This window comes from Triticum aestivum, chromosome 1B (genome assembly GCF_018294505.1).
Source record: "Triticum aestivum cultivar Chinese Spring chromosome 1B, IWGSC CS RefSeq v2.1, whole genome shotgun sequence".
In the NCBI taxonomy this organism is placed as follows: domain Eukaryota; kingdom Viridiplantae; phylum Streptophyta; class Magnoliopsida; order Poales; family Poaceae; genus Triticum; species Triticum aestivum.
In genome coordinates this window covers 299,019,856-299,027,513 of record NC_057795.1, presented here as the reverse complement: position 1 = coordinate 299,027,513, position 7,658 = coordinate 299,019,856, and positions in this window count along the sequence as shown.

Genomic DNA, 7,658 nt, shown 5'->3' with positions numbered 1-7,658 from the left:
TTATTGGAAAGTGCTCCATGCCTTTCTTTAATGGTAATTCCCTTCCTTTGTATCAATAATCGCACCAATCGTTCTAAGGAAAGGTCTACCAAGAATAATAGGGCAAGAAAGATTGCAATCTATATCAAGAACGATAAAATCTACGGGCACAAAATTTCTATTTGCAACAATGAGAACATCATTAATCCTTCCCATTGGCTTTTTAATGGTGGAATCCGCAAGGTGCAAATTTAAAGAGCAATCATCAAGATCATGGAAACCTAGAATATCACATAAAGTTTTCGGAAACGTGGAAACACTAGCACCCAAATCACACAAAGCAAAACACTCATGATCTTTAATTTTAATCTTTATAGTAGGTTCCCACTCATCATTAAGTTTTGTAGGTATATAAACTTCCAAGTTAAGTTTTTCATCATAAGATTGCATCAAGGCATCAACGATATGTTTGGTAAAGACTTTATTTTGACTATAAGCATGAGGAGAATTAACAACGGATTGCAACAAGGAAATACAACCTTCTAAATAACAATTATGATAATCAAATTCCTTGAAATCCGAGATAGCGGGTTCAATGCTATTTAAATTCATGACCTCTCCAATCCCACTTTTACCAAATTTAGCATCAAGATCTAAAAACTCCGAATTGTTGGGACGCCTTCTAACAAAAGTTGACTCATCTCAAGTCCCTTTATTATCAAGATTCATATTGCAAAACAAAGATCTAATAGGAGACATATCAATAACTTTAAGATCTTCATCATTATTTTCATGGAAACTAGAAGAACACGCCTTTATAAAGCAATCTTTCTTACCACGCAATCTAGCGGTTCTTTCCTTGCACTCATCAATGGAAATTCTCATGGCTTTGAGAGACTCATTGATATCATTCTTAGGAGGAGTAGATCTAAGTTTAAGAGAATAAACATCAAGCGAAAGTCTATCAACGTTCCTAGCCAAATCATCAACTTTGAGCAATTTTTCTTCAAGCAAAACATTAAAATTCTTTTGAGAAATCATAAATTCTTTCACACTATTCACAAAATCAGAGGGCATCTTATTAAAATTACCATAAGAATTATTGTAGGAATTTCCATAATTATTAGAGGAATTACTAGGGAACGGTCTAGAATTAAAGTTTCCTCTATAAGCATTGTTTCCAAAACTATTCCTACCAACAAAATTCACATCCATAGATTCATTATTATTCTCAATCAAAGTAGACAAAGGCATATCATTGGGATCAAGAGGAGTATTTTTAGTAGCAAACAATTTCATAAGTTCATCCATCTTTCGACTCAAAACATTGATTTCTTCTATAGCATGCACTTTTTTACTTGAAGATCTTTCGGTGTGCCATTGATAATAATTAGCCATAATATTATCAAGAAGTTTTGTAGCATATCCTAACGTGATTTCCATAAACGTGCCTCCCGCGGCCGAATCTAAGAGATTTCTAGAAGCAAAGTTCAAACCGGCATAGAAATTTTGTATAATCATCCATAAATTCAAACCATGAGTAGGGCAATTGCGAATCATCAATTTCATTCTTTCCCAAGATTGGGCAACATGCTCATGATCAAGTTGTTTAAAATTCATAATATCGTTACTAAGAATGATAATCTTAGCGGAAGGAAAATACTTAGAGATAAATGCATATTTGCACTTCTTCCAAGAATCAATACTATTTTTAGGCAAAGACGAAAACCAAACTTTAGCACGATCTCTAAGTGAAAACAGAAATAACTTCAATTTAACAATGTCATTATCAGTATCTTTCTTCTTTTGCAGATCACACAAATCAACAAAATTGTTTAGATGAGTAGCGGCATCTTCACTAGGAAGGTCAGCGAATTGATCTTTCATAACAAGATTCAGCAAAGTAGTATTGATTTCACAAGACTCAACATCATTAAGAGGAGCAATCAGAGTACTAAGGAAATCATTATTATTGGTATTGGAGAAATCACACAATTTGGTATTATCTTGCGCCATGGCAACAAGTAATCCAACACACAAGCAAACAGAAAAAGGCAAGCGAAAAAGAGAGGAGAAGATTGGGAAAGAGAGGGCAAATAAAACGACAATGGTGAAGTGGGGGAGAGGAAAACAAGAGGCAAATGGCAAATAATGTAAATGCGAGGGAGATGAGTTTGTGATGGGTACTTGGTATGTCTTGACTTGAGCGAAGACCTCCCCGGCAACTGCGCCAGAAATCCTTCTTGCTACGTCTTGAGCTTGCGTTGGTTTTCCTTGAAGAGGAAAGGGTGATGCAGCAAAGTACCGTAAGTATTTCCCTCAGTTTTTGAGAACCAAGGTATCAATCCAGTAGGAGGATCCTCAAAAGTCCCACGCACCTACACAAACAAACAAAGAACTCGCAACCAACGCAATAAAGGGGTTGTCAATCCCTTCACGGCCACTTGCGAAAGTGAGATCTGATAGAGATAGTATGATAAGATAAATATATTTTTGGTATTTTATAATATAGATGCAAAAAGTAAAGATGCAAATAAAAGTAGATTGAAAGCTTATATGATAAAAGATAGACCCGGGGGCCATAGGTTTCACTAGTGGCTTCCCTCAACATAGCATAAGTATTATGGTGGGTGAACAAATTACTGTCGAGCAATTGATAGAAAAGCGAATAATTATGAGATTATCTAGGCATGATCATGTATATAGGCATCACGTCCATGACAAGTAGACCAACTCCTTCCTGCATCTACTACTATTACTCCACACATCGACCGCTATCCAGCATGCATCTAGAGTATTAAGTTCATAAGATCAGTGTAACACATTAAGAAAGATGACATGATGTAGAGGGATAAAATCAAGCACTATGATATAAACCCCATCTTTTTATCCTTGATGGCAAAAATACAATACGTGCCTTGCAACCCTTTCTGTCACTGTGTAAGGACACCGCAAGATTGAACCCAAAGTTAAGTACTTCTCCCATGGCAAGAAAGATCAATCCAGTAGGCCAAACCAAACTGATAATTCGAAGAGACTTCCAAAGATAACTCAATCATACATAAAAGAATTCAGAGAAGATTCAAATATTTCTCATAGATAAACTTGATCATAAACCCACAATTCATCTGATCTCGGCAAACACACCGTGAAAAGAGTTTACATCGAATATATCTCCACACGAAAGGGGGAGAACATTGTATTGAGATCCAAAAAGAGAGAAGAAGCCATCTAGCTAATAACTATGGACCCGAAGGTCTGTGGTAAACTACTCACAACTCATCGGAGGGGCTATGGTGTTGATGTAGAAGCCCTCCGTGGTTGATTCCCCCTCCAGCGGAGCGCCGGCGAAGGCTCCAAGATGGGATCTCGCGGATACAGAAGGTTACGATGGTGGAAATTGTTTTTCGTAGGCTCCCTAGATGTTTTCGGGGTACGTAGGTATATATAGGAGGAAGAAGTACGTCGGTGGCCGCTCGTGGGGCCCAGGAGACAGGGGGCGCGCCCAGGAGGGGTGGGTGCGCCCTCCTATCTCCTGGCCTCCTCATTTTCTTCTTGACTTGCACTCCAAGCTCTCCGGATCATGTTCGTTCCAAAAATCACGCTCCCGAAGGTTTCATTCCGTTTGGACTCCTTTTGATATTCCTTTTTCTTCGAAATACTGAAATAGGCAAAAAAACAGCAATACGGGCTGGGCCCCCGGTTAGTAGGTTAGTCCCAAAAATGATATAAATATGTAAAATAAAGCCCATAAACATCCAAAAGGGGTAATATAATAGCATGGAACAATCAAAAATTATAGATACGTTGGAGACGTGTCATCAAATGCCCTTTAAGTGGTCGTTTTTGTGCCTGCTCCTCTCCGACATCGTCATCCATACCGTCGATGTCTTTGAAGTCGTAATCGAGCATGTCGGTTAAGTCATCGATAGTGGCTACGAAGTGGGTGGTTGGGTGGGAAGCAGAATTCCCCGTCATCAGCCTCCAATCAAAACCGGATATAGTTTGGCTAAGAACCCCCGGATAAGGAGAGGGCTTTTAATGAATTTGTCACATCACCTAAAGGTGAGTGCCGGAAGATGTCCGCGGAGCTGAACTCAATGATCGGCGCCTGATCAGGTTCGATGGGCGCGGATGCACGCGGTTCGGAACCTACGGCCGGAGACGAATTCGAGGTTTCGGTGACACAGGCCCCGCTCGAGGTTGGATCTGTGTGTGGCTCTAACGCCGCTGAGTCTGCGGATTCCGTAGCGGGGTTGAGTTTCCCGTCCTTGGACGGCGCAATTTGCTCCAGATCTAGGGCCAGAGCAGTCACAGGCGCTATCTCCTGGGCACGGTCCGATGATAGATTTAGGTCATGTTCATCGTGGTGGTAGGGAGCAGCTAGTGTGGGCTCGAATCCAGCAAAGATCAAGTCTCCACGGATATCGGCAACATAATTCAAGCTTCCAAACCTGACCTGATGGCCAGGGGCGTAGCTGTCGATCTGCTCTAGATGGCCAAGCGAGTTGGCCCATAGTGCAAAGTCACCGAATACGAAGATCTGTCCGGGAAGGAAAACCTCCCCCTGAACCGCATTGTTGTAGATGATTGATGGAGCCATCAAACCTTTTGGTGATGACGCAGCGGACTTCTAAATGAAAGCACAATGTCGGTGTCAAAAACCGGCAGATCTCGGGTAGGGGTCCTGAACTATGCGTCTAAGGTCGATGGTAATAGGAGGCGGGGGATATGTTGTTTACCCAGGTTTGGGCCCTCTCTATGGAGATAATACCCTACTTCCTGCTTGATTGATCTTGATGAATATAAGTATTACAAGAGTTGATCTACAACGAGATCGTAATGGCTAAACCCTAGAAGTCTAGCCTATATGATTATGATTGTGATTGCCTCTACGGACTATACCCTCCGATTTATATAGAATCCGGAGGGGACTAGGGTTGTACAAAGTTTGTTACAGAGAAAGGAATCTACATATCTAAACGCCAAGCTTGCCTTCCACGCCAAGGAGAGTCCCATCCGGACACGGGAAGAAGTCTTCGGTCTTGTATCTTCATAGCCCATCAGTCCAGCCCATGTTAATAGTCCGACTGTCTGAGGGCCCCTTAATCCAGGACTCCCTCACCTCCCACCTATATATATGTAGGAGGGGGGCACCTAGCACACAACCGACAATTTCTTATCCATGTGCAGCGCCCCCTCCACCGTTTACACCCCCGATCATATTTTCGTAGTGCTTAGGTGAAGCCCTGTAGAGATAACTTCACCATCACCGGCACCACACTGTCGTGCTACGGGAACTCATCCACTACCTCGCCGTCTTGCTGGATCAAGAAGGCGCAGATATCATCGAGTTGATCGTGTGCTGAATGCAGAGGTGCCGTACGTTCGGTACTCGATCGGTTGGATCGCGAAGAAAGTTCAACTACATCAACCGCGTTGTCAAAGTCTTCCGCTTACGGTCTATGAGGGTACGAAGACACACTCTCCCCCTCGATGTTATGCATCTCCATGGATAGATCATTGCGTGTGCATAGAAAATTTTTGTTTTCCATGCAACGTTACCCAACAGTAATTGCATGGAATTAGCTATTTAAGCAGTTAGGTAAAATACCTAGATAGTAGACAACTTTACACACATTGGTATTTCCCTCTTTGTCCGCCACCTGCACTGACTATGATAACCACAACATATAAAAAATTATGATGTAGCATTTCATAATATACCATCTTGGAGCACCTCAAATCGACCACCTTGCTTTTAATCATTTTTCATAAACGCAGATCATGATAGTGAGAAGTGGTTGTAGTGGCTGCACTAACAATAGTCGGAGAGGATGATGCACAACTGCTGATGCAAAAGATAATTGGCATCTCTTGGTTGCACCAAGGTGTAAGCATTTCCCAAATTGGTGTTGGTGACATTTATAACGTAATAAATCAGTAATACCACAAAATTTGAAGATCGTGATTTACATCAGAAATTGCAAGCTCATGTATATCGAAAAATATAAATGCTTATGGTTGCAACAAATTAGAAATAAACGAGAGCCTTAAAATAGGCATGTTGAAAGTGACAACTTGTGATTCCATTGTAGATGTCAAAGTACATCGTCCATGGTTGGAGCAGTTAACCTTGCAATCCCCAACAACTATCTGCCTGCACTGTAATATTCTAAGATGATCAAATTCCCATTGAACAATATGTACCTGCAGTAGTAGATTCTTTTTTGCGGGAACCTGCAGTAGTAGATTGATCATGTAGCCTGACAGAAGGAACAAAAGACGTCGCTGATATGCTGTAAATCACATATGTTGATCCATGTGTTGCAAGATGCCTTGCAGCCTGTGGCAGAAATACACACAATAATTAAGACAGTCAGCACAAACAACAGTATTCAGCAACCGCACGAATAAAATGCCTTGGCATAGCTACTAAACACTAGGTTAAGTAAATAGGCAAAAAAGCCTTGTGCTCCATTGGACTACATCTAAAGAGTCCTTAACCCCAAAGATTCAAAGAGAAAACAATCAAAATCATGCCTGAAACAAAACACACAAGAAAAAAGTAAACATGTACCCTGGAGAGGGAAAGCCGACAAGCCACGAAAGGAATCACCTGGATTTTTACTGTCGAGGCTCAGTGATTCGTAAGGTCTGCTTCTCCCTGTCTCGCCATAATAATCTCTGCTAGATCAAGATGGGCAGTATTTAAGTGCGTCCATCAGAGAGAGATAGAGAGAGAAGCCAAATGAGAAGCTAAATTTGTGGAGTCCTAAACTTCATAATCTTCAGCGAAATGAGAAGCTAGAAAATTCTTACTAATGCACTTGACAATATATGCACAATGAAATGTAAAAAAAAACAAATACTACTAACTTTACGTTGGCAGCAACCGTGAAATGCATTGATCTAGAGAAAAGGCTGGATTGGAAAAAGATATCGATTTAGCGGAGTCAGCTATGTGCTCACGTGGAATATCAAGAAAATAATTGCATGGAATTATCTATTTAAGCAGTTAGGGAAAATACCTAGCTACTAGACAACTTTACATACATTGGTATTCCCCTCTTTGTCCGTCACCTGTGCTGACTATGAGAACCACAACATATAAAAAATTATGATGTAGTATTTTATAACATACCATCCTTGGAGCACCTTAAATCGACCACCCTGCATTTAATCATTTTTCATAAACGCAGATCATGATAGTGAAGAGTGGTTGTAGTGGCTGCACTAACTATAGCCGGAGAGGTCGATGCATAACTATAGATGCAACAGATAATTGGCATCTCTTGGTTCCACCAAGGTGTAAGCATTTCCCAAATATGTCTTGGTGACATTTAAAACATAATAAATCAGTAATAACACATAATTTGAAGATCCTGATTTACAACAGAAATTGCAAGCTCATGCATATCGAAAAATATAAATGCTTATGGTTGCAACAGATTAGAAATAACTGAGATCCTTAGAAAAGGCTGTTTAAAGCGATAATGTGTGATTCCATTGTAGATGTCAACGTACATCGTCCATGGATGGAGCAATTAACCTTGCAACCCCCAACTACTATCTGCCTGCACTGTAATATTCTAAGATGATGAAATTCCCATTGAACAATATATACCTGTAGTAGTAGATTCTTTTTGTTGCGGGAACCTAGAGTAGTCGATTCAGCA